The sequence below is a fragment of the Astyanax mexicanus genome, chromosome 2 (assembly GCF_023375975.1).
Source record: "Astyanax mexicanus isolate ESR-SI-001 chromosome 2, AstMex3_surface, whole genome shotgun sequence".
Classification (NCBI taxonomy): Eukaryota; Metazoa; Chordata; class Actinopteri; order Characiformes; family Acestrorhamphidae; genus Astyanax; species Astyanax mexicanus.
In genome coordinates this window covers 34,724,972-34,751,314 of record NC_064409.1, presented here as the reverse complement: position 1 = coordinate 34,751,314, position 26,343 = coordinate 34,724,972, and positions in this window count along the sequence as shown.

Here is a 26,343-nt window from a genome sequence, read left to right as displayed (position 1 = left end):
CACTTAATGCTTCCCTCTGCTGACAGCTTTTACAGAGATACAGATTTCATTTTCCAGCAGGACTGGGCACAATGCCCAACTTCCAAAGTACCAATAAGTCTTATTCAAGACACTTATTTTGTGGTTTTCATTGGCTGTAAGCCAAAATAATCAACAATAAAAGAAACAAATGCTTAACGTAGACAACTCTGTGTGTAATTCATCTATATAATATGTGAGTTTCACATTTTGAACTGAATTACTGAAATAAAGTAACTTTTCAATGATATATATTTTTTATATATCGTATCATAGTCACAACATATTGAGCATTTCACCACATCCCAGCTTTGAAGAGCTAGAAGCATTCACAAGTTGAATGAGTTTATGTAGGTGAATTAAATGAGTCAAGAGTCAAGAAGCAGACATTTTAAAAATTAAACTGTCAAAAATTAAAAATATCTTCAATACAATAGAATGGATCAATATTTTTTTGGGGCCAAAACTGATCGTTTGGGAATGATCGTTTAATACGGATGCTTAAACTGCCTGGATTTTGAACATTAATGTTGACCGTGTGTCCAGCACCTACCCATAAATCAAAACCTGTTTCTACATTAGCTATAGCTCCCCATAAGCTCTCTGTATGGTTGCTTTTGTTATGATATTTGTTTGGTTGTCCAGGTCGACCATAGGCTGAGTTCCTCTTACTGAGTCTTGGTTTCTCCTAAGCTTTCTTATTCTAGTGTGAGAAAAGTTTTCCTGTCAACTGTTGATACTATCACGGTGGTGTTAACTCATAATAGGCATGGACTCATATCTCTAAAAATCTGCTTTGTGAAAACTTCCATTGTAAAAAGAGTTAAATAAATCAAATTGAATTGATACTGAAAGATTATGGGGCAGGTTGCAACTGTACATTAACCTTTCCAGGTAAACTTGGTAGTGCTCATTTTGTAGGTCTTAAGTTATGGTCATGCATCATCTCTCAAAATGGAATCAACCCTATTGAAATGCTTTCGAACTTTAAACACCAACTAAGAGAGAGCTTGTGAATTTATTTGCAGAACTGCACTATTAAGCTGATTGTGGAAACATAATCAAAAATGCTACTTATCTAGCGCTACAAAAAAATCACAATTTCATTAGATTTCGGATTTACTTTTCATTATAGGGAAAAGTTAGGTCTTAACGCTGTGTTGTTCATCGTATTTGTTGGTGTTTATTGGCCATGCAGTGTTCTGATACTCTCTGTTCTGGGCTGAGTGATGTACTTTCAAGAAGGATATCCAGTTAGTGGTGTGACTCGTTTATTCTACTTCCATAAGGGACAGTTTTACACCAGTCAATATTACTGTAAAAAAAAAAAAAGCCTGACTTACTCCCTGGCTTTAATGAGTGTCTGCAGCCATGTGGAAGCTCCACAGTTCTATTAAAGAAGTGTGTATTGATAAGTAGTGGATGGGTTTTTTAATAAATTAACATTTTAATAGGTTTTTAAGGCTTTTTATGTTTAAATTATGCATATAAATTGGTACAAAGATGTTCGATTTATATTACTGAGGAGTAGACATATTAGTTTTTATTAGCAAGAAATACACAGATTAATAATTTTTTTTTTTTTTTTTTTTATAACTCGGAAGAAAGCGTGTATGAAAGAAAGACACTTTTTTATTACCATTTTATTCCATTCAGCTAATACACAGCATGGTCAACTGATTCTCATGTTAATAATCATTTTTGGTCCTATTAAAATTCTTACCTGCAGAGTTGAGAATATCTGAGTTTCTTAGAGGATTTGAATGGGTTTAATCCATTCAGAGCTGTGCAGCTTCAATAGTTGTACGGCACTAAAATGGCAGAGTCAGGCAAAATGAGCAAATCAATTTTCCACAGGTTTTGCGTGTATTTACGTTGAGCTCACAGGGCCATTTAAAACTGGTCACAAATGGATTTCCTTTCACTAAAATCTATCAATACATTCCACTCGCCAGCTCACCTTTTATAACCTTTTTAAAATGTACTGTATGTGGTGTGATGTCTTCCATGTTAATGCATGGAGGCGCTGTCTACATCTCAGTTTTGAAGGGCAGTAAAATTAGAAATGATGCAATGGTCTGTATTTCGAGTCAGTTGGCTTATAGACTCTTAGGGCGTTTTCACACCAGCACTAGGAAGAGGTGTCGGTCCGGTCCCAAACGAACTCTGGAGCGGTTCACTTGTGGTGAGAACATAATCTGGGGCCTCATGTACTAAGACTTGCGTGGACTTCCTACTAAAATGTTCCATACGCACAAAAAAAATCCGGATTTATCAAAACTTGAAATCAAGCGCAAATGCACGAAAACATCACACCTGCCACGTCTTCTATAATGTTATAATAATAATAATTACTATTAATATTATATACGCGCAGCGTAATAACTAATAATTATCCATATTTTAAATTGTATTATTCTAAGATGGATAATAAATGCTTTCATTTAAATGTTTTAAATGAGTTGCTTTCCAAGAAGCCACATGTCACGCACTCTTTTTCACACTTTTCTTTTGCTCTTGGAAATCTACAACGGTTTATAAGCCAGTCATCATCATGGGCCAAAAAAAAAAATGGTCACGGAAAATGCGCTCTTAGTGAATTTGGCCATTAGCAATATTTTCCAATAATGCCAACGCTGCATCTCCAACAACTTTGGAGTTTATATAATCTAGGCTAAGTGGAAACACGTTGAACGATTATTTCTGTAATCCAATGAAATTGTCTGATTAATTTACTTTATTTTACCCAATAATGGCTTACTACAATGTGCGCATAAAGAATATCTTAAAAGTTGTAATTTCAATGCATCGCCTCTAAGTGTCGCCAAATGACAAAAACACAATACATACGTACAAAAAAAAGGCGTACGTCTGAAAGGAAAGTGCCGTGGGGGAACTCACTTTCTCACGTTCAAGTCAAATTTAGTACATCTGACCATGAGCGTGAAATATGGCGTGAAACTAAATACACCTTTAGTACATGAGGCCCCTGGTCTTGATCCGACCCAGCTATTAAAAATAGTTCATTAATTTGAGCTAAACTGCTGATAAGGTGTAGTTTAAATTGATATATTAGTCAGATAACGCTGATTAACACAGCTATGAACAAACACTGTGTCCATGCACGAGCAGTCTGTGCTGCGTTCACTGCTCACACAGCCATGTGACTCGGTTTACTATGCGTACATCTGTGCTACACGTCCAAACACTGTGTTTGAAAGCACAGCATTTCAGCGTTTAGTTTTAAAGCACAGATATACGTGCTAGAACACAGAATCTTCCCGCTATATTTACTTCTTTCGTTTATTTATATTTACTCCCACACCAGACAGCTCTGACCAATCAGAGGACAGAGCCTGCTCGCGTGGTTTATTAGTGCGCATTTTGGTGGTTTAGGTTTATGCCTGTGTGAAACCAAACCAAATAAAGGGATAAAACGCTCCAATTTTCTCAAACAAACTAATTCGGACCAGAGAAACGAAATACAGGTGTGAAAACGCCCTTATAATTAAAATGGCATGACAACTGATACCTTACCATCTACTATGCTGCCTTCCACGTACCTGTGCTGCAAGCTGTTCCCCTTTAAGTATTTTTTTTCTCAAGGGAAGGACACTTGCTCTCTCAGTTTATTAAAGGTCATCTTCTTCTTTGTCTTTTACGCACCCAACAGAAACTTATCTGAACAAGTAGCACATGACCTCTCTGTCCCTGGAACACTGAGATAGGGAACACATAACAATGGCTGACGTACATCTTATCTACTGCAGAGGTGTATCTTCCCCTTTGTCTTGAAGTGTTTAAAAGGACGTAATTTGGTATTCAAGCTTGTATCACTTTATAGTTGCAAAGACTTACCCTTACGAATGCTTACGTCTGTTCTATCCAGTGATGGTATAGTTACTTTGAAAAAGTAATCCGATTACTGATTACTCCTTTAAAAAGTAACTTAGTTACTTTATGGATTACTTGATTTTAAAAGTAACTAAGTTACTTTACAAGTTACTTTATTAGTTACTTTCAGCAGCTGCAGACACCACCTCCCGCCGCCTTAACATAAACATTATAACCAGTTTTGCCAATACTCCCTTTATTGGAAAATGCATTTTTAACAGCAACAATTTATCTCTATTAAGTTGAACTATTTTCTAAAAAAATAAGTTTTTTTTTATAAAAATAAGAAAATTAACTTAACATAAATATTTTTTTATAAAAAATAAAATACGGTCTTTCTTGATTTTACTAAACATAAATACTTGTTTTTATAAAAAATATATAAAATAAAGAAAGTCTTTCTTGACCTGACATATTTAACACTGTAAAACTGAACATTGAACTTGTTGTTCTCTGCAGGGCAGCAGGGAGTGGTTTTATAAAACAGAACCGTGTATATGGTCTAGACCAGGGATCACATATATGCGGACTGCGGTCCGGGTCCGGACCCAGACGTTGTCCAATACGGACCCATACCGGACCCAACTACTGAGAAAGATTTAATTCTGACAGTGTTCATTTAAAGCACCGGAACTTTTCTTGTCTTTTCTTGCGCCACAGTGAACTTCCAATCACGTGTGGTGTAAAATCTTTAAATGCTCTCCTCTGCCAATCAAATTTGTGGCAGACCGCTGCCCTGGCTAGTGAATTGGGACGCGGCCGCAAAAAAAACGCCTTTATAAAGAGATTTGGAGCCCGACAACTGGCGGAAAACGAAAACGGGCGGAAACTAAAGACACGCCGAGCGCGAGAGAGAGAGAGAGAGACAGGGGAGAAAGCGAGACGCATGTGATTGGGGAAGAGCGGAGGGGGAATGGGTAAGGGAGCGATGTGTGTGTGTGTGTGTGTGTGGAGGAGATGAGGTGGAGAGAGAGAGAGAGTAACGCACAGTGACTTAAATAAGTAACTTTAATCTGATTACTGGATTGGAAATAGTAACGCGTTAGATTACTCGTTACTGAAAAAAGGGTCAGATTAGAGTAACGCGTTACTAAGTAACGCGTTACTGACATCACTGGTTCTATCTGCTTCAAATATATTCCTTCTGGGAGAATCTAGTCCATACCTGTTCATAGAGATGTGAACTTAAAAAAATGTATTCATTTAAGATACAGTCCCTTCTAAAAGTATTGGAAAAATAAGGCCCATCCCTTTATTTTGCTGTTGATTAAGAACATTTTTGACATTAAAAGATAAATGAGACCCCAGGTGCATCAGGAACTGATACATAGCTCAGAAGATAACCCTTTTATGTTTGAACCTACAGTTGCAAGAAAAAGTGTGGGAACCCTTTGGGATTATTTGGATGTTTGCATAAACTGGTCATTAAATGTGTTTTGATATAAATCACAACAATAATCTAACACAGTCTGCTTAAATTTATACCACACAAAAAAGTATATGTTTGCATGGTTTTATTGAAAACAACATGTTAACATTCACAGTGAGGGGAGAAAAGGTATGTGAACCCCTAGGCTAATGACTTTTCTAAGAGCTAATTGAAGGCAGGATGTGATGAGATTGAATGTGTTGGTTAAAGCTGCCCTGCCCCATACAAAGAACACACACCAGTTTTGAGGTTGCTGTTTTTAGGAAGCATTGCTTGATGTGAATCATGCCTCGCACAAAAGAGATCTAAGAAGACATACGTTCAAGAATTGTTGATTTGCATAAAGTTAAAAAGGGTTACAAAAGTATCTCTAAAAGCCTTGATGTTCGTGTGTCCACGGTAAAGACAGATGGTCTACAAGTTGAAAAAGTTGCACTGTTCTCTTCCTAGATGTGGTCGTCCTGTAAAGATGATTGCAAGAGCACAGTGCAAAAGGATCAATGAGGTGAGGAAGAATCCTAGAGTATCAGCTAAGGACTTACAGAAATCTCTGGCCCTGCTAACATTTTTGTTGACAAATCTACAATAAGGAAAACATTAAACAAGAATGAGAGAAGGAGTTCATGGGAGGACTTCACGGAGGAAGCCACTGCTGCCAAACATTATAAATATATAAATATACTGTGGACAGATGAAACCAAAATTGAATTGTTTGGAAGGAACACACTAAGCTATGTGTGGAGAAAATGGTGAAACATGGTGGAGGGGGCATCATGGTTCGGGACTGCTTTGCTGCCTTAGGGCCTAGACTGATTGTCGTCATCAACGGAAAAATGAATTCCCAAGTTTACCAAGTTATTTTGCAGAAAATCTTAAGACCATCTGTATGCCAACCGAAGTTTAACAGAGGACGGATGATGCAACAGGACAACGACCCAAAACATAGAAGTAAATCAACAACTGAACGGCTTCAACAGAAGAAACAAAAGTATCGGAACATGTGGCTGTCAGGCATTTTCACTGTCTGCATTTTATAGTTCATAGTGTGTGTAATGGGAGATAAATCAGTGATTAGGCAGCAAAAATAACAACTGATTATTATTATATATATGTTTGAATCTTACTAATAATGCCACTTAATGATTTACTTGTGAAAACATTTTAACAGTATAAGAAAATGGTGCAAGGAGGTGCAAGATATGCTATGCTGTGGTAAATGAGCAGTGTTGTTCTTTTCAAAAACAAATCATGATCAATATCGGATTCAAGGTAAGGCATATTTTTTTGCAGCATCATGATACCGAGGATATGCCCTAAATGGTATTTCCTGGAAGTTGTGCATTTCAATGTATTGGTCTTCCTTTAAGTTACACATACCAGATTAGAATATCAGTGAGTTCCAAACATTTGACACAGCATCAAGTCTGGGATTTGAAATTTGAAATAAAATAAAAGAGAAATACACCCTGCAATGCACACCATTGTTGTTCAGTGTTCTCCGGATGGTGGACTCATAGTGGCTTTCAGTCGCGAAGAGGTTGGGTTATTTGGGACCACATGCATTGGAGTGATCTTTGTTGTTTGACTATTCTTAAGGAGGGTAACAGTGGTCTCAAATTTTCTTAATTTGTACACAATTTGTTTTGATTGTGGATTGGTGGAGTCCAAACTCTTTAGATGGTTTTGAAACCTTTTCCTGCCTGATATGCATCAACGACTCTTTTTTTTTCTGAGGTCCTCAGAAATCTCTTTTGTTCGTGCCATGATACACGTCCACAAACGTGTTGTGAAGAGCAGCCTCTGATAGATGCCTGATCTTTAAATAAAACAGGCTCCGCCCACTCACACCTAATTGTTATCCCACTGATTAAAAAAACACCTGACTCTAATTTCACCTTAAAAATTACCGGCTAATCCTAGAGCTTCACACACTTTTGCCACTCAGACATATGTAATATTAAATCATTTTCCCCAATAAATACACTAAAAGTATAACATTTTTGTTTTATTTGTTTAACTGGGTTCTCTCTATCTACTTTTAGAACTTGATATTGATATATGGATATTTTAGATCATATTTATGCTGAAATATGGAAATTCTAAACATACAGAATAAGTAATATAATAAACTCACTTAGTTATCAAGTGTCACAGCAATTAAAAGAAGAGATTTTTGCTTTAACATCAGTGTTTTTAACATAACATAGATATATTGGGGTCTTAAATTGCCTTTAACTTATACCCACCACCTTTCACACAAAATGAGCTGGTAAATTAGCTAGTTAGCTAATTAATAATCATTTAGAGCTTTTATTGTGTCATTGTTTGATTATATACTAAAAATGACTGAACTTGTTCTGTTTTAGACAAGCTAAGCTAGCTAACTAATGTATATTGTACAAGTAACTCTCAAGACTGGTACACAGTGCTGTTGCCAGATTCGACATTTTAGATGGAGCCTCATGGATCTGTGTCTTTAATTTATTTAACTCATTCAACCAAACGCCTGTACATCTGCTCTTACCATTTTATAGAGGATACACCAACACATGTCTAAAATCCAGAAAAACAGCTTATTTCTGATGCCGTAAGATTTTTCTCTATACATTCTACACCCTGCCCCCTGCACTTGTAGATTAGCACTGAAGCTAACATCTTTTTCGACAGTTTTACAGCACCCAACCTGTCCACTTCACCAGAGCTTCAGAACCGAGTTTCTGTTAAATTTAGCTTTTTCAACCACAGATGCAGCATATAAGTTAGCTAGGATAGCTAGCAAACTAGCTCCACAAAGCACTCCTATCTTTTTGTTGTGTGTGAGTTGTGTGTGAAAGCAAGTTAGAGTGGGTTAGCATAGCTAGCTACTTTATGATCAGTGTTCACTGCAGTAGCTACTTCAGACTGCATTTATTGTAAATAGCATACGACCAAAAAACATTTACCAAATCGTTTGCTCTATAAGGCGCGCATAAAATTCTTACATTTTCCCCAAAATCATTAGTGAGCCTTATAATCTGATGCGTCTTATCTATGAATTTTAACAGTCAGGTTGTAAAGAGCAATAAAGCCACTCAGAGTTTCAGCAAGACTGGAGCAGTTTTAGCATTAGCCACTAAACACAGTGTTAACTCTTTCGCCGTTTAGAGGTGAGTATATCGGAGTGTAGTTTGTGTGTTTACCGCCTTAAAACAAGCTACATGGAACAAAGCGCTAGCTTATTGAGCCGTGACTTACCGGAACACTCAGAATTCCTCAGCGTAGCTCTGCCAGGCGACGTTTACTAGCGCTAAGCACTGCTAACCTTGGCTAAACTTTTTAACTTTTGAAAGTGGCCGTAGCAGAATAAGGTGGATATAGAACCATGACAACTCAAGAACGTTTTAGAACCACTAATACATTTTATTTATTGTATGTCTTGTGTGTGTGTGTATCATCTTTCTTTGATAAATGTACTGCCTCTTTTTTATTGCTTCATTAAGCAGCATATATGTTTCTGTGTGTTGTAACATGTTCAGTACATTTAGAAGGTCACAACCTGCTTCAACCAAAACAATAACATAGCTAGTGTTAAATAATGCCTTATAGAAATAAAACAATCCCACAGTAAAGCTCATTATCATGTGCACGTTAAAATATAATTTAAGGGCTCCATTTCGAATGACGCAAAGTCAGATATACTGTGTATTTTTATATTTTACAGGGGTAAAAGCGCGCCAATGATGTCCTGGATTTTGAGTGTGAAAGGGGCTTAAGCAATGTGAGTAATCGGAAGCGTAGAGAGAATTCCTGGTGGGCTGGAAATGACTCCGCTGTGGCTCTGGGCTTATATTTAGCTTTTTTTTTTTTAAAGTGAGGAACCGGTCATTTACAGATGAAATATGCTTCACCTTATATGGCTCCAGCTTACGTATTCCATAAAGGCTACAGGCCTGGAGAATGTACAGTAGTGTAATCATAGCAACCAGGACTGCCAGCACAGGGTGTAGTATGTTAAAATAAGCACTCGGCTTAATGTTTCTCTGTTTGTAATTGTAATTGAAGTATCTGGATCATCTGGCTGAATTGCTGCACATCAGAGGCAGGAGCTGTGATTGATTATGCCACTGATTTATTTAACCAGCTCTTATGAGGGAAGGTAAGGAGTGGATTCTCTATTCTCTCCCGTCAGTCAGACCTGTCTATTCAGAACGAATGCTCCAGTGAGTCCAAACGCATCCTGCAGGCCACAGTATTAAGGTAAGAATATTCTGCATTATGCATTCAACTGCGTCCTTTCATCTTCAAACTACATCCCCTACTAAATTATATGCATATGGGGGTAACTCCAGCCAAGCAATCAGAATCCAGTGATTGGTATTCTCGTGTGCGGCCTGGGCTGTACATCAAAGCCAGCAGGCCTACTACAATAAGCTTTTTGATCTCGCTACACAAAGTTAAGCTGACAGGCTCAAGTCAGAAAGCCCCTCATGCACAACCGGATAAGTACATATACACTCAAACTCCTATATTACCCACGCTGGAACAAATGAAGATAGCACCACTGGGCCAGGAAAGCCTTCATTTGGTCAGGGATTTCACACCTGAAGAGAATCTTGTGCAACTGAAAGAACTGCACGGCATCACTTCCTGTAAAAAGACAATGATGCATATAAATTAGGGATGTAACATATGAATACATATGTTCTACAGTATGTTCTAAACAGATACGACTGCATAGACAACTAGGGTACAAGCTACTGTCCAGTAGAAAACAACTTGCAGCTGCTGCAGGTGTTTTAAATCAACGTTTTCACAGCTTTTCTTCAGATTTTATTTAAACCAGCAAATATTCTTCCATCCTCTTTTTTTATTGATTTGCAGACAGAGAACCTTTCCATGTAGCTGCGTCATAGTGTGATATATTTCACTGTAGGAACTATATGATCTTTAAAGGATTTTAACCGCTTAAAATGCATTGTCTCGAATACAGGCTACAGGTGTAGGTGATATAAAATCCGTTTCTCTGCAGTAAAATAGGTTATTCACTTTCTGGAAATTTGAGGACTTTGAAATCTCCTACAGGACACTTGGAGAAGCTCCAGTTAATAATTCCAGATCAGTAACAGGAATCCATCCAAATTCTGCATGTTTGAAAAAAGAAGTAAAAACTAGACAAACATAACCACAAACTAAAGGTTTGGAGGCCATGAACTGTTTGATTTGTATTCAGGAAAATATTGATTTTAAAATGAAGACAATTTTATGATTTTAATCATTATATTTTGACATTAGCAGCTTTACTTAAATAATTTATATATATATATATATATATATATATATATATGTTCTATTACAATTACAATTCTGATTTTTAGATGTCTGTCAGGATTGTAGGCAGGCAGGAAGATGAGGAGGCAGACGCATACGCAGGCAGTGTTGGGAAGTAACGGATTACATGTAACGGCGTTACGTAATCAGATTACAAATTATAAGTAACTGTAATCTGTTACAGTTACTGCTTCAGTAAGTGGTAATCAGATTACAGTTACTCTGCTAAAATAAAAGGGTTACATTGCGGTACTTTCCTATTTTTGCTCTTCCAATCCAACACCGACAAAACGCAAATAACATTTTGGTGTGAAATCGCTCTGATATGACAGGGAACTGTCTGCCCCTCCTCCCGTCTCGCTGCACACACACACACACACACACACACACACACACACAGAGGAGGGGCAGACAGCGGCTCCGCACACACAACGAGACGAAATTAACTGACATTTTGGTCCACGAATAAAAACGAGACGAAAATGTTTGGCAGGGACGAAATCCAATCAGAACTGATTTAGTTCTGTGAAAGGTAGAGACCACTTAGGAAGAGATCCAATCACTGCTACTTTAGCGGAGGCGCCGCGCGCTCAGTTACAAACCCGGGAATTAACCTGTCGATACTTACGGAGCTCGACTGGAAGTTAACTCGACAGTGTTCAGCAGGAAGAGAGAGAGGGGAGAGGCGATATATTTCTCCTTTGACGTCGCGAAAAACAAGATCATTTGTAAACAGAGACTCCATCTCCGGTAAAAACACCACTAATCTTTCAGCTTCTGCAGACCAGAGTCACACAGATCTCCATGCAGAGATCCGCGTTTTAATGCTGATGTTATTTCATGAGCTGATGTGTTTAACTCGGCAGTGCACTAAAACACAGAACTGATACAGAATTCACTCATTAAGATCAGATCATCTGTTTAGTCTAACAGTGGGAAAGATATAGCTAGTGTTAAAGCAGGAACAGGTCAGAAAGGAACTCAATAATATAACGAAAATAAAACAATAAAATAAGTCAATCTATGAACCCAAAAGTCTGTGTAAAGTTCCTTACAGCACTTTCTCATCAGTTTCTCACTTTAACTCATGACGTCTCTCAGTACATCCTGAGAGCATCTCTACAGGACAGTGTGTGAATGTGTGTTTTGATCTCATTTATAGACTGTAGCTCCAGTAGGTGTGCTCAGTTAGTGCTGGAGATAAAACTAGATCCTTTAAAAGTTGTTTTTGCATCTACAGCTCTGTTTAAACTTTAATTTAACTATTCAGATGTTTTATGACCTGATTTCTAGAGCAAAATTTTAAATGTAAAATATGTATAGTCACACACCTACAATAATAATAATAATAATAATATACATTAAATCATATATAAATATATTTCACTTTCAAACATTAACAATATTACTCAAGTGGTTATTAAACGTTTCATTTCGTATACGTGTAGAGTTAATAATTCAAGGAAACTGATGAAAAAGCATTTACATTTACACCCTTTACATTTTAGTCGACTAAATTTACTGTAATTTTAGTAGACTATATTCTTATGACATTAAGTCGACTAAAACTAAAAACATTTCAGATGACTAAATTGTGACTAAAACTAAATACTATTTTCGTCACAAGACTATAACTAAGACTAAATCAAAATTTGTTGTCAAAATTAACACTGGTGGCAAACCTGCAAATAGATAGCTTACAGTTGTTGTTACATTGTTTGGTTTTAAATGGTTTTATCAATTTATAGAAGTGTTTCATAAAATTGTTTGATGAAATGGTTTCATAAGTATTTTTATAGAGTGATTGAAAAGGCTGTTTTATTTGTTTATCTATTTGTTAACTGGAAAGAAAAATAAAATAATAATATGCAATATGTGGTTGCTACATTCATTCAGGCTTAAAAAAATGACAATATTTAAAGTAATCCAAAGTAATCAGATTACGTTACTCACTTGAAGTAATGTAACTGATTACGTTACAAATTACATTTTGAGTGATGTAATCAGTAATCTGTAAGGGATTACATTTTAAAAGTAACCTTCCCAACACTGTACGCAGGTAAGGGGTAATTTATAATAAATACACAAAGAAACAAATAAATGAGTAAACAAAGAAACAGGCCATGCAAACAGACCAAAACAAAGCAAAGGAGAAATGAGGAACAAAAACAAGACTGAATAAACTAAACAGGGAAAAGAAATGTAAAATAAGGAAATAAACAAGAAGATTAACACGGAACAGTGAACTAGGGCTAAGAACTAGGATAAACGTGGAATAGACAAACGACAGGGGAAGGTGTAAAGACCAGCGCGGACAACTGACACAGGAGGACTATATATACAAAAACAGGAAACACAAACTAACCATTAACACCTGGGGCTAGGGGGTGGAGCTACAAATGAGATACGAGTGGAAAAGTACTGGGGCAGAGAAAGAGGAGCACGGGTCATGTGGGGAACACACAGGCACGAGGAACAGGTACACACAGAGAAACATGAGAACAGACAGAAAACAGGGCAAAGACATGACTGTGGCATATACTTTGGCCGATTAACTCATGTTGTGTCATTTTTAATGGCAGTGTTTTGATATGGAAACGTGACTGTATTTCAGATTGTTGTGTTTTATAAAAAGAACCAAGTTCAGTCTCTATAAAATGTGTTTAGAGTGTTGAAGATTTAAGTAGAGGTTATAGCCTCTAAATAATAAGTTTAAATAATGAGCCACATGTCACTTTAGCGGGTTAGAAATTGGGGGGAAAAAAACTATAAACCTTCATGTATTCTGGTTTGAGAGCCCAGTGATAACATCAGCTTATTTTCCAGTATAAATCCTAGATGTGAATCAGTCTTTTTTATTTTTATCCCATTTTCTCCTTAATTCACACAGCCAATTACCCATACTACTTATTTGAACTAACATTAGTAGTGCCCCAACACCAAAAGGATGAAGACTTGCACATGCCTCCTCTGATCAGTGTTGGGCACATTACTTTGAAAAAGTAATTAGTTATAGTTACTAGTTACTTCTCCAAAAAAGTAACTGAGTTAATAACGGAGTTACTCCACTATAAAAGTAATTAGTTACCAGTAAAAGTAACTATGCGTTACTTTTTGTTATTCGCCCGTCAAAAAAAAGGAAATCAATTATGCATTTACTATTATTATTAGAAAAATAACAAACGAAAATGAACCCAAAATGTTGACAAAAATATAATCTAACGAATTTCAAAAAAATAAAACGAAATTCTCCACACAACCAAAGAAAATTACAAAAACTTGGAAAAAAGTGGAAAAACGCGTCTGGGGATGAAATTAAACAAACCAAGCCACACAGGAAATATGTATATATAAACAAAACAAAATAATGGACAAAAACAACAATCTAATGACCGTTAAAATGGTATTAATATAACAGCTTCACCAAAAGAGAATAGAGCTTAGATCGACCCAGCCGGAGCCCGTGCACGTTCTGCCCAAGCCCGAACCATGAACTGTCATTATGAGCCCGACCCGATCCGCCCCATAAACTGTTTTCGGGCTGATTGAATGAGCAAAATATAATCAGAATTATGTTAATTAACACTGTAACATAAAAGCATAGAACTATTATTTAATTAAAATGATTTTTAAGAACAGCTACACACAGTGCTGCAAGTCAAACGCGGAGGCGTTCACGTGCGCCCAGAGCTACGTGATTACATTTTAATTTTATTATAGTTTAATTTTATTTATTTATTTATTTTCTGTTCAGTAAGTTTTTAGGGTGGGCTTGCTAGTTTTTATTAGTTTTCACACATCTCATCAGAGCGATCAATCTAAGAAACGTGAGAGAGAGAGAGAGAGAGAAAGAGAGAGAGAGAGATTTGCCTGTTCTGGTATAAGTTACTCACAGGTAAATGTTCTCACACACTGTATCTCCTGTTTCTCTTTCATCTGCCTGGCGCTCATATTGTAATCCCATACATAATTCTACAGTTTCTCAGAGTTTTCTGTCTTATTTTGCGGCTAGCGCGAGCGCTTTACACAAGAACTAACGGACCACGAGGTGCCGCGCGCTCGGCACAACACCTCCCGCTGTACAACTCCGCTGTACAACAAATTAAACACAAAAATTAGTGTATTCTATCAGTAGTTTCAGTTCGTTTTAGTTAGTTTTATAAACACAAAATACAGTTTGAGATAGTTATGTTTTTTCCTTTTAATTATTGTTTTTATTAGATACAGTTAACACACATGTTTTTTCACTTTCAGTTTTCGCAATTTTTTTCGCTTTAGTGAACAATAATAATTGGTTACTTAGCAACATTGTGATTATCACACCAGAGCTTTATATAAAATAAAAATAGGAGCCCGGTTTCAGGTCGGTCCTCGGGTCAGGTCGGGTTCGGGCAGAGAATCTAAGCTCTAAAAGAGAAAGCAGCAGCACCACAAAAACCGGAGCAGCTAAAAAGAGCTTAACGTCCTTAATTCGGAACTTGGGCTGTCCACGGCAATCACTGAATTGATAAGAGCACGCAAATCGTCACAATTGTGCCTCACTTCACCACGCTAATCCACAGGCACAGCGGCCAGAAACTCAAGTTCACCGGAAAGAGGAGGGGTTAACCAGGGCAAAGCGAAGTTGAAAAAAAAAAAGTTAATAGAGCGGCTAAAGTAACGTGCAGTAACGGGGTGTCGGAAATGGTAACGGCGTTCTAGTTACAGTCATAGTAATTAGTTAGATTACTCGTTACTGAATAAAAGGAACGGCGTTAGTAACGCCGTTAGTTTTAATGCCGTTACTCCCAACACTGCCTCTGATACATGTGAACTCAGCCACCAGCTCTTTTTCAACTACTGCTGCTGATGCAGCATTGCCAAGTAGCATCACAGTTCGCTTGGAGAAAAGCGCAGCGACTCGGCTCTGATACATCTGCTCACAGATGCTTTGTGCTGAGCACTGATCACCCTTTGCACTGATCTACCCACCCAAAGAAAGCAAGCTCTGGCATCTGATGGCAAGCTACATGAACGGGATTCGAACCAGCTCATGATGTCCCGATCATAGTGGCAGGCATCTTAGTCTGCTAGACCACTTGGAGCCCCATGCCAAGAGTCTATTTTCATGCCTTGCATCTGTGTCATTTAAATAACTAGGGTATGTGTGAATGTAATGAAAATAGAATTAAATGTTAGTGGTGTTTAGGTATATTTCTGGCGTATTGCTATTTATCTTAGCAAAGGAAAACACAGGTGCACCACTAACTGAATACAACCAAGGCAGACGTCAACAGTCAGATGTTTATTGCCATCTTGGCAGTAAATTGTCAACACAGGTGTGCACCCAACACGTATACATCCCGCTTGTTGCGCTCACATGGACTTGCAGCATTGCACAAACCCAAAGCGCATGCCAGTTGGCAGCTATGCATACATTTACATCAACAGTAAACAGAATAAACAAGCGTGAATGAGCAGATCAGTTTCCTCTGCTGATAAGCATTGGACACGTGCCGGTATCTGCGCCCCTGAATTAGCAATCTGCCAGTCAGAGCACACCCTGCTCCTCAGAATAGCATGGGACAAGTTGAATGTACAACCATACACCAATGATTAACAGAGTTAGTATGTGCCTTTTGTGCATTCCGTTACAATCATTACGATTAACAAAGACATACTGACATGCCCTAAATCAAGCTGTGCGATTGGTGGTTGACAGTTTACCTAAAGATCACTAAAATATGGTCCTAAGTTCACTAATATATATTTTTTTAAAGTTCCACTGAACCTGGATTTTATCCTCTTCCCCTATATAAACCTGGGCAGTTTTTCTTGTTTTTCTTCTGAGGACCTTTTAGTTTTAAATGACTGTAAGGTGAGTAAACGACCTAACACAGTGCTGCTACTGCTACAACCCTGCCCTTTGGTCACTCGCATCACAGGTTCAGTGGTTTCAGACCAGCGGGATCATGGGACCAGAACATCACCTTTTTTCTGTATGAGAGAGTGTGGTTTTTCTGTGGAAAAGTGCTGAAACTTTCAGGAATGAGGCCGAGCACTGACACCATGCCAGTAGAAAAGTGTCATTTGAATCTGCTGACTTTTACGGTCACTGCCTTTTTATATAAAAGAATAAAAAAAGTGTCAGTTTTTTTATTCAGAATATACATTTTCTATGTATGTAGCATGATGTAACCTTCTTAGACAAAAAAAAAATATATATATATATATATATTTTTTTTTTTTTCTCTCTTCTCTGTAGAGCTACCCAAGCCAGTCCAGAATTTTGATACAGGGCTCTCCTACCTGAACTCCAGACCTAAACCAAATAGAACATCTTTGGGGCATCCTCAGGCTACATGATGTCGCCATGGAGGAGTGGAAAAGCATTCCAGTGGCAACCTGTGAAGCTTTGGTAAAATCCATGCCCAGGAGAGTTAAGGCAGTTCTGGAAAATAATGGTGGCCACAAAATATTGACACTTCAGGAACTTTCTATGTTGCCAGTGTTTTAGACATTAACGGCTGCACATTGAGTTATTTTGAGGGAAGAATAAATTCACACTGTTATATAAGCTGCACTCAGACTACTTTTCATTGTGTTAAAGTGTCATTTTGTCAGTGTTGTCCCAATAAAAGATATACGTAAACATCTGCAGAAATCTGAGGGGTGTACTCACTTTTGTTATACGCTGTATATGGCTGTCCATCTCTGGGAGGACTACAGAATGGAAATTATACGTGGAAACAACATAACAACCGTAAAAATATTTGTAAAGCGATAAGAGACTAAATAAGCAATGTAAGCTTGTGTTCTAGTGTAAACAGTCTAGCGTGAGCTCTGTCAGTCCTGATGCAGGTGATGTTTATTCCATCAGTGCCACACTCACACGCGCACACACACACACACACAAACACACACTGTGTTTACCAGCGTGCTCTGCCAACACTGGAACAAGTGTTCCTTTAGAACAAGAATCTTTTACATTTAGCGAAACAATGCACAAATATCATTTCTCTCTCTCTCTCAAATGATTATTCTTCTTAGGAATCAATTATACCTTAAACCAAATGCCAAGCAATGGAAGAGAAAGAAAAGGCCAAGTGAGAATGGGAGCAAATAAAGACTGGGCACCATTGATTCATTACATAACAGCCATTGTGACATTTCACAATATCTCTGTGTGTTTATAAGTATGATTCTCTTCAAAGGGCAGTCGGATCCATCACCACGGCAACGCCACGCCAACAGTACCTGGACCTTCACTACATTGTTCTTTACCTAGAACACACACTGCACACACACACACACTGCGCACTCCCAAAGAATGTTTCACCTACAGCTCACACATCAACTTAGTCAGCAGCTATTGATTCCACTGCCAGTTCTCTCTCTCTGTCTCTGTTCCACTGTAAGCTTTTTCAGATGTGCTCTACACCCAGAGTCTGACATCACAGTACAGCATATAGGAGAAGCTGTAGGAACATATAGCTCTAAAGAATTGAGTTCAAAGAGAATTTTAAAAAGTAACTTAAAAATATGGTTTATTCATATTAAACTGCACTGAAAAATGATACCATTTTTTTCCAATTATAAAAAAATAAGACATTTTATAAACTAGGCTGGTTTTATCAAAATGCTTAACACAATTCACAAAACCACAAACCCAAACTGTGCAGTAGCTCATATATCATTCAAAATAAAGCACTAAAATAGCCTTCATGGAAAGGATCAGATTTTTGTCTAACCAGCTGCACACTGTTGGGCAAAACGAAAAGCTCTCTCTGTTATAGAAAGCTTTGAAATAATACTAAAGTAAACTAAAAAAAAATCTAAAAAAAAAAAGGAAATAATAGAAAATAATAGAAAACTCCTCTACCGGCTCTGCCCCACCACTCACTCTTCCTTCCCCTCTCATTCTCACCCTTCCTCTTTTTCTCTCTGCATCATGTTTCTTTTTTTAGTGCTTAATCCTGGTTATGCCACAGATAGTTCCGACCCTGCGTTGTGATTGGTTGAGTGCTATTATCAGCCGGTAATGCACTGTAACCTAAGCTCTCCATGTATTACTGATATGATCTGTTTCTAATTTTCAAACAAACTTTAATATCAGACAAAAAAAAAACTGGCAATGAGTATTCCATATCTCTGTGGAGGAATTTTGGCCCACTCTTCTTTACAGAATTGTTTTAATTCAGCCACACTGGATGGTTTTTGAGCTCAAACATCCTGTTTAAGATCATGCCACAGCATCTCAATCAGACTTTGACTAGAACACTCCAAAACCTATATTTAATTTATTATTATTATTATTATTATTATTATTATTATTATTTAAACCATTTACAGGTGGACTTGTTTGTGTGCTTTGGATCATTATTCTGCTGCAGAACCCATGTGTATTTAAAAAGTGCACTTTTTAACTGTATTGGAAACTTCAAAAGAGGTTGAATTCTACTAATATCAGTTTAAATAATTGTTCTGCACGTGTCATTTTAGTGTGTTAGCAACTGGAAAACCCTGTAATACAGGCTTAGTCAATCTTTGGACACATCTTATTATTTAATAGTTTTATTTAAATTCTTCCTAGAATTTAAATTAATACTGAAGTTATTTTAGACAATGAAGGAACACATAAGAGATCATGTACTAAAATCAAAAGTGTTAAACAAACCAAAAGACTCTGTGAACTTTTAGGTTCTGAGGCTGATAACTGAACTCTTGGTCTTCCTTCTCTGCGGTGGTCCTGATAAGTTCTAGACATTTTTCAGATTAACTGACCTTTATTTATTAAAGTATTTTTTTCTTTACTTATTTGAGTAGTTCTTGCCATAATATGTATTAGAACATTATTCAAATAGTGCAATTCACCGTATAGCAACTCTACCTCTTCACAACTTTACAACTGATGCTCTCAAAAACAACTGTTAACTTAAAGCTATTCCAGGTGACTCTACCTGATAAAGCTGACTGAATAATGCCAAGATGTGCAAAGCTTTCATTAATGCAAGAGGTGCTACTTTGAAGAATCTAAAATATAAAACATATTCTGGTTTCTTTAACACTTTTTTGTTTACTAAATAATTCCTTATGTTTTTCTTTATAGTTTGTATGATTTTATTATTAATCTATAATGCAAATCATTGTAAAATAATGAAAAAACACTCATTTACAGGTGTGTCCAAATGTTTGATTGGTACTATACTTAAAAAATGTCACTGTTGATAAAAACTAATATTTTTCAAAACTTCATCAATTACAGTAGAGATTTTTCTTTAACAGTGATTTTTTTTATTGACAGTTGCATATTACTTTATTGACTAAAACAGACAATTCATCACAATAAAAAGGAAATGAATCAGTATGACTCAGTATGTGTCAGGTCTTTTGTCTGTCTGCTTCTCATGTCTGTGTTATTCTCAGGTCTGTGTTTCATTCCCAGTGTTTTTCCACTCACCTGTGTTCATTTGTAGCTCCGCCCCTTCGTCCCAGGTGTTTCCTGTTCCCTGTGTGTGTGCACCTCTATTTAAGGTCCGTGTTCCATTTCCCCGGGGTCGATCCTTGTACGTTTATCGTCTGTCAGTGCTCCATGTTTTCCCCAGTTTCCTCAGTCCTGTTTTTGGTAGTTCCCTGTGTATTTTGTATTTGTTTTTCGTTAATAAATCCCATTTTGTTTGCATTTGCGTCCGCCTCCGCGTCCTCCCTGCACCCGCACCTGACAGAAGGATCGACCAAATATGGACGCAGCAAACGAGTGGACCGGCTCCAGGTTGGCGATCCGCCATGCACCATGCGGGACCCCGGCGTTGGAATTCCCGAGGCCTAAAGGACGCCACAGGCCTCGGGGTAGACGTTCTAAGGGGTCCCGCCAGCATAAAGAGGATCCCTTTACGGGGGAGGATTTTCTTGGGGGGGCGCTAAGGGTTGGTGCGTTGAGCCTCGGGTCTCATCCCGTGTTTGGCAGTAGCCATGAGTACCCGAGGCAAGTGGCGCGCAGCCCGTGGGACTACCTGGGATGTGCGCCCAGTAGCTCCGAGGAGGAGGAGGAGCTCTACCCCGCACCAGCCCGTACTCCATGGCCGTTTCCCCCAGGGGCTGTACTCTACCCGCGCTCAGTGACTTTCGCGGCCGAGATGCCGCGCTCCGAGAAGCAAGCGGATGGGACACCACGCTCTGTGACTCCCGTGGCTCATCCGCGCTCCGAGAATCCCGCGGCCGAGACACCGCGCTCCGAGAATCCCGCGGCCGAGACGCCACGCTCCGAGTATCTCGCGGCCGAGATGCCGTGCTCCGAGAATCCCGCGACCGAGACGCCACTCTCCGTGAAGCCAGCGGATGGGACGCCACGCTCTGTGACTCCCGTGGCTCATCCGCGCTCCGAGAATCCCGCGACCGAGACGCCACACTCCGTGAAGCCAGCGGATGGGACGCCACACTCTGTGACTCCCGTGGCTCATCCACTCTCCGAGAATCCCGCGGCCGAGACGCCGCGCTCCGAGAATCCCGCGGCCGAGACGCCGCGCTCCGAGTATTTTGCGGCTGAGGCTCCGCGCTCCGAGACCTCCGCTGCTCATCCGCGCTCCCAGAAGCTCGCGGCTGAGGCTCCGCGCTCCGAGACCCCCGCGGCTCATCAGCGCTCCGAGAAGCTCGCGGCTGAAGCTCCGCGCTCCGAGACCCCCGCGGCTCATCCGCTCCCCGAGACTTCAGCGGTGGTCGCGCCGCCCCCCGAGAAAGCGCCGGCGGCAGCGCCGCTCTCTGAAGCACCGGCTAAGCTAGCTAGCCTGCTAGCTCCACCGCGCTCTCAAGCCCCACCTGCTTCCAGCTCTCAAGCCCCACCTGCTTCCAGCTCTCCAGCCCGGCCGGATTCCAGGTCTGCGACTCCTGCTCCAGAAGCAAGCTCCGGTCCGGTTTCTACAGCCTCGCCCACTGCGGAATCTGCGGTTCCAGGCCGGATCTTGGCGGCAGCCGCACTCTCAGCTCCCGCTGAATCGGCGTCTTCGCCAGCTGTATCAGCGCTGCCCGCGACTCCGGCCGCCTCTGACTCTGTGCCCGCGGCTCCGGCCGCCTCTGACCCTGTTCCCGCGGCTCCGGCCGCCTCTGACTCTGTGCCCGCGGCTCCGGCCGCCTCTGACTCTGTGCCCGCGGCACCCGCCGCGCCTGCCCAAGCTGCACCCGCCCACGTGGTGCCCACTGCTTCGGCTCCAGTGCCAGCGGTGCCCGCCGCTCCTGTGTCTGCAGTGCCTGCCACCCACGTGGTACCCACTGCTTCAGCTCCAGTGCCAGCGGTGCCCGCCGCTCCTGTTCCTGTACCTGCTCCAAGAACAATGTTTGGCCCTAGGCCCCGTGTCCCTAGGCCAGCAAGGCCTCCTGACTTTGCCCCCAGTACTGTGCCCAGGCTGTCCCCACAGACTTTTGCTGGTCCTGGGCACCCTCCTATGTTTTTGGTCCCCCTGTCTCTCCCTGTCCTGGTCCCCGTATCTGTGTTCGTTCATGTTCCTGTCCCCTTAGGTTTTTCTGTTCCTGTCCCCGTCACTGTGCTAGTTTCTGTCCCTGTAAGTGTATTTGTCCCGGTTCTCTCGTCCACAGTCCAGTCTCCATCCCTGTCTAGTGTCAAACCCTCTGTCCAGTCTAAGCCCCATGTCCAGTCTTTGTTCATGTCCCCTGCCCTGTCTGCATCCCTGCCCAATGTACAGCCCTCTGTCCAGTATCAGTTCTCGTCCCCTGTCCAGTCTCTGCTTTTCCCACCTCCCCAGTCTCCATTCCAGTCCCAGTCTGTATCCCCTGTCCAGCCCAATGTCCGGTCTCCGTTTATGCCCTCTGTCCAGTCCCCTGTTCAGTCTCATTTCCCATCCCCTGTCCTGCCCAATGTCCAGTCTCCATTTGTGTCTAGTGTCCAGTCTAACGTCCAATGTCCGTTCACGTCCTTAGTCCAGTCCCCTGTTCGATCTCCAGTCCAGTCCCCTTTGTTGTCTAGGGTCCAGTCTGTGTTTCAGTTTCCTGTCCCGTCCTTTGGCCGGTCTCCTCTCGTCTGTGCTCAGTCTTAGTCTTGTTTGGTATCCTGTTGTGTTTTCCGCCCCCTCTTGCCCGGCTCCTGGGGATCTGTTTTTACGCGCCCCGGGAGTTGCGCGTTAAAGGGGGGGTTCTGTCAGGTCTTTTGTCTGTCTGCTTCTCATGTCTGTGTTATTCTCAGGTCTGTGTTTCATTCCCAGTGTTTTTCCACTCACCTGTGTTCATTTGTAGCTCCGCCCCTTCGTCCCAGGTGTTTCCTGTTCCCTGTGTGTGTGCACCTCTATTTAAGGTCCGTGTTCCATTTCCCCGGGGTCGATCCTTGTACGTTTATCGTCTGTCAGTGCTCCATGTTTTCCCCAGTTTCCTCAGTCCTGTTTTTGGTAGTTCCCTGTGTATTTTGTATTTGTTTTTCGTTAATAAATCCCATTTTGTTTGCATTTGCGTCCGCCTCCGCGTCCTCCCTGCACCCACACCTGACAGAATGACTTAACATTTTCATTAAATGACTAAAACTATGACTAAATTAAAAATATGACAAATCAACACTGCCTGAATTGGTGGCAACTAGATTCTGGATTTTACTTCAAAAGAAACAAAAGATTAGTTTACATCCCTTTAAGCTATATGCATAAACCAGGTGAGTGTGCAGACGGAAGTAGTAGGCCATTATTTTTGGTAACATAATGGTCGCTTCCAATACAGAGTCATTTCATTTTTAGAAATAAATAAAGTGGTTTATGTGCCGTACTGTGTAAAGCACTAGTTAGACACTCAAAGATACAACAAGTTGGAAATAATCTAATTACTAAAAGAGCCAAAAACTGCAACAAGCATCACATAGAGAAACAATACAAGGACTAACAAGACATGCACTAGGCAGAGACAAAAAACATTAACATGGTCAGAGGCAAAAGCCAAATAAGCAGACAAACCTAAAATGACATATTAGAGGGCAAAACTAACAAGGATAATCAGGGAAACAGGCAGAGACTGGTAACAGGCTTAGATAAACACCACAATATAAAGTCCACTTGATATGCAGCTATAGCGGGTTGGCAATACTTTGCAAAGTTACCGACAGACTGAAGGGGTATTTCTGCAATCAGGTGATACTGGTACTCAGGGGATGATGACAAGCATCAAAACTGTTCATGATTAGCTGACAGCCGTTACTTTTTTCAGTAACGAGTAATCTAACTAATTACTCTGACTGTAACTATAACGCCATTACCATTTCCGACACCCCGTTACTGCACGTTACTTTAGCAGCTGAATGAACTTTTTTTTTTAACTTTGCGCATACAGACAACGGCGCAAGTGTGTGTGTGTGTGTGTGTGTGTGTGTGCGAGTCACAAGGGAGGGGAGGATGAGACCAGGACTTCTCTAAGGGTCTGCAGGCTCATCCTCAGAGGGAGACAGTATTCTGTAGTGAGCACTACAGAAACTAGTAACGCAATAGGTACTTTTAATGGTAACTAGTTATTTTTATAGTGGAGTAACTCAGTTACTAACTCAGTTACTTTTTTGGAGAAGTAACTAGTAACTATAACTAATTACTTTTTCAAAGTAACGTGCCCAACACTGTTAGCTGATGATGTGCTAGTCCTCCACAAGAGCAGGTTTCTAAAACATGTAATCAGTGAAATCAGTGGACACATGTGGGAGGCCCAAAACTTTGACTTTGAATAAATGTACAGTGAACGTGTACAGTACTTTTCACTGACATTAGATAAAATGCCCTTAAAATGATATCTAGATCAATTTCTATATAATTAAGATCAGATTCATTCAGTAAATTCCTTCAGATTAGAGCTGAAATTAAGGGTCTTTCCCCATTTGGATCAGTTTGTCTCATTGTGAATATAATGTAGAGCACTCAGGAGTCTGCTATAGAAACACTGCCTCTGCTTTCAAAGTTTGGAGTGAAGAAGCGTTAGCCTATTAAAGCTCTCTGCGAGCTTTCAGAACTGTCTAGAAAGCAAATCATACACTGTAAATAGTCTTTCCAGCTCAACAGGCAGATAATTAATGGATGGGGAAACAACATGTCTGGAAGCAATCGGCATGGCTTTTGATCATCATGTGAAAAGCAAACACTCATGCAAATTCAATACAGCAGTGCAGGTTTTGCAATTTGCTTTATTTGGAGTGATGATCGGAATTCATAACCTAAGTGCAATTTATGCGGCGATAAACACTTCAGCAGATGAAAAAGACTCTGCATATCTTAACTTTCCCCTGCATTGCCTCAGATCCTCCAAAAATATTCCAAACTGTCTGCGCTCCTGCTGTCTTTATTTACAAAGAAACCAGCTTAACAAGGCATGGCGGTGACTTACAAAGGGTTAGGCTCATCCCAGGCCACTGCAGGTCTGCCTTTATAAGGAGCCGCAACGGCTGAGCATTGCAGGAATTCATTGAGTGGCACTGAGTGGCTGATTACGTTAATAAGACACCGGCGGTTTATTTAATTAATTGCATTGTTGAATTAATTCATGAATTTTAAATGTATAATTACAATAGACAATTCTCCTGTCAACCAATATGGACTGATAAAAGTGGGCTTCTGGTTGCTAGGCAACATAATGGTCAAAATGATTCCAAGACAGCACAGTTGTTTGTAACATCTTTCCAGATTAATGCAGAATTCAGCTGAAGTGTACTAAGCATTATTATTCTATAGTGCACTAAAGTGTGATTGTAGCCACACTATTAATCAGTATATTTAAAGAGTAATACAATGGAACAACTTTTTGTACTTGTACTTTAGTAATTAACTGTACTAAAATAGAACTATTTTAAATATACTCAAGTAGCATTTAAACATAGTAATTCATGTATGTAACCCCATATTTTAAATATGCTTACAGTAAAATGGCAATACATTTAATGAGTGTTACAACTGTATCACTATTATACATAGAGTATATTAGGAATGTACTAAGAGTTGATGTTTAATATATTTACATTAGAGTACAAATATGCTTCAGATATGTTCTTTTGTAGGTAGCACACTTCTAGTATACTTCATTGGGTATAAAAAACATATTTTAATATACTCTAAAAATACTGTATATTAACTGTAAATTTACTTTAGTTTACTTTCTAAAAAGTTACATAATACATTGTCTTTTAACTGAATTAGTGTAAGAGTTGTTTTTAACTCACTTTGCTAAAAATGTACAAAAGTATGTTTGGAAATAGTATTTTAGAAGTATTTTAGAAGCATATAGAATTACATTAAACTAAAAGTACTTTATTAGTCTATTTTTTTATAATACACTATATTCTACTTTTTAAAAAGTATGATCAAAGTTTACTTTCAAACATTTGATAAAAGAATAATATTATTGTACAGCTATTATTGGAGTGGTTGGCCATTCTCAGTACTGCAGTGGTTCTGGCATGTGTCAGTGTGTTAGTGTGAGTTGTGCTGGCACAGCAGATGAGATAATGCAGTGCTGCTGGAGTTTTTAAACACCTCGGTGCCACTATGGTCCACCAACCAGAAAAATGCAGACAACATTTGTAGAAGAGTTGTAGAAGCCAAATTGGCCTTCTTATGGCTGTAGTCAAAGCCATATATCTTCTTTTATTTAAATGCTTTATTTTAAATGTGTATTAGTTTTATGTTTGCACAGCAATAGATTTGTTCTAATGCTTTGGCTTTGAACTATGTAAAACGTCAGGTGATAGACCATGT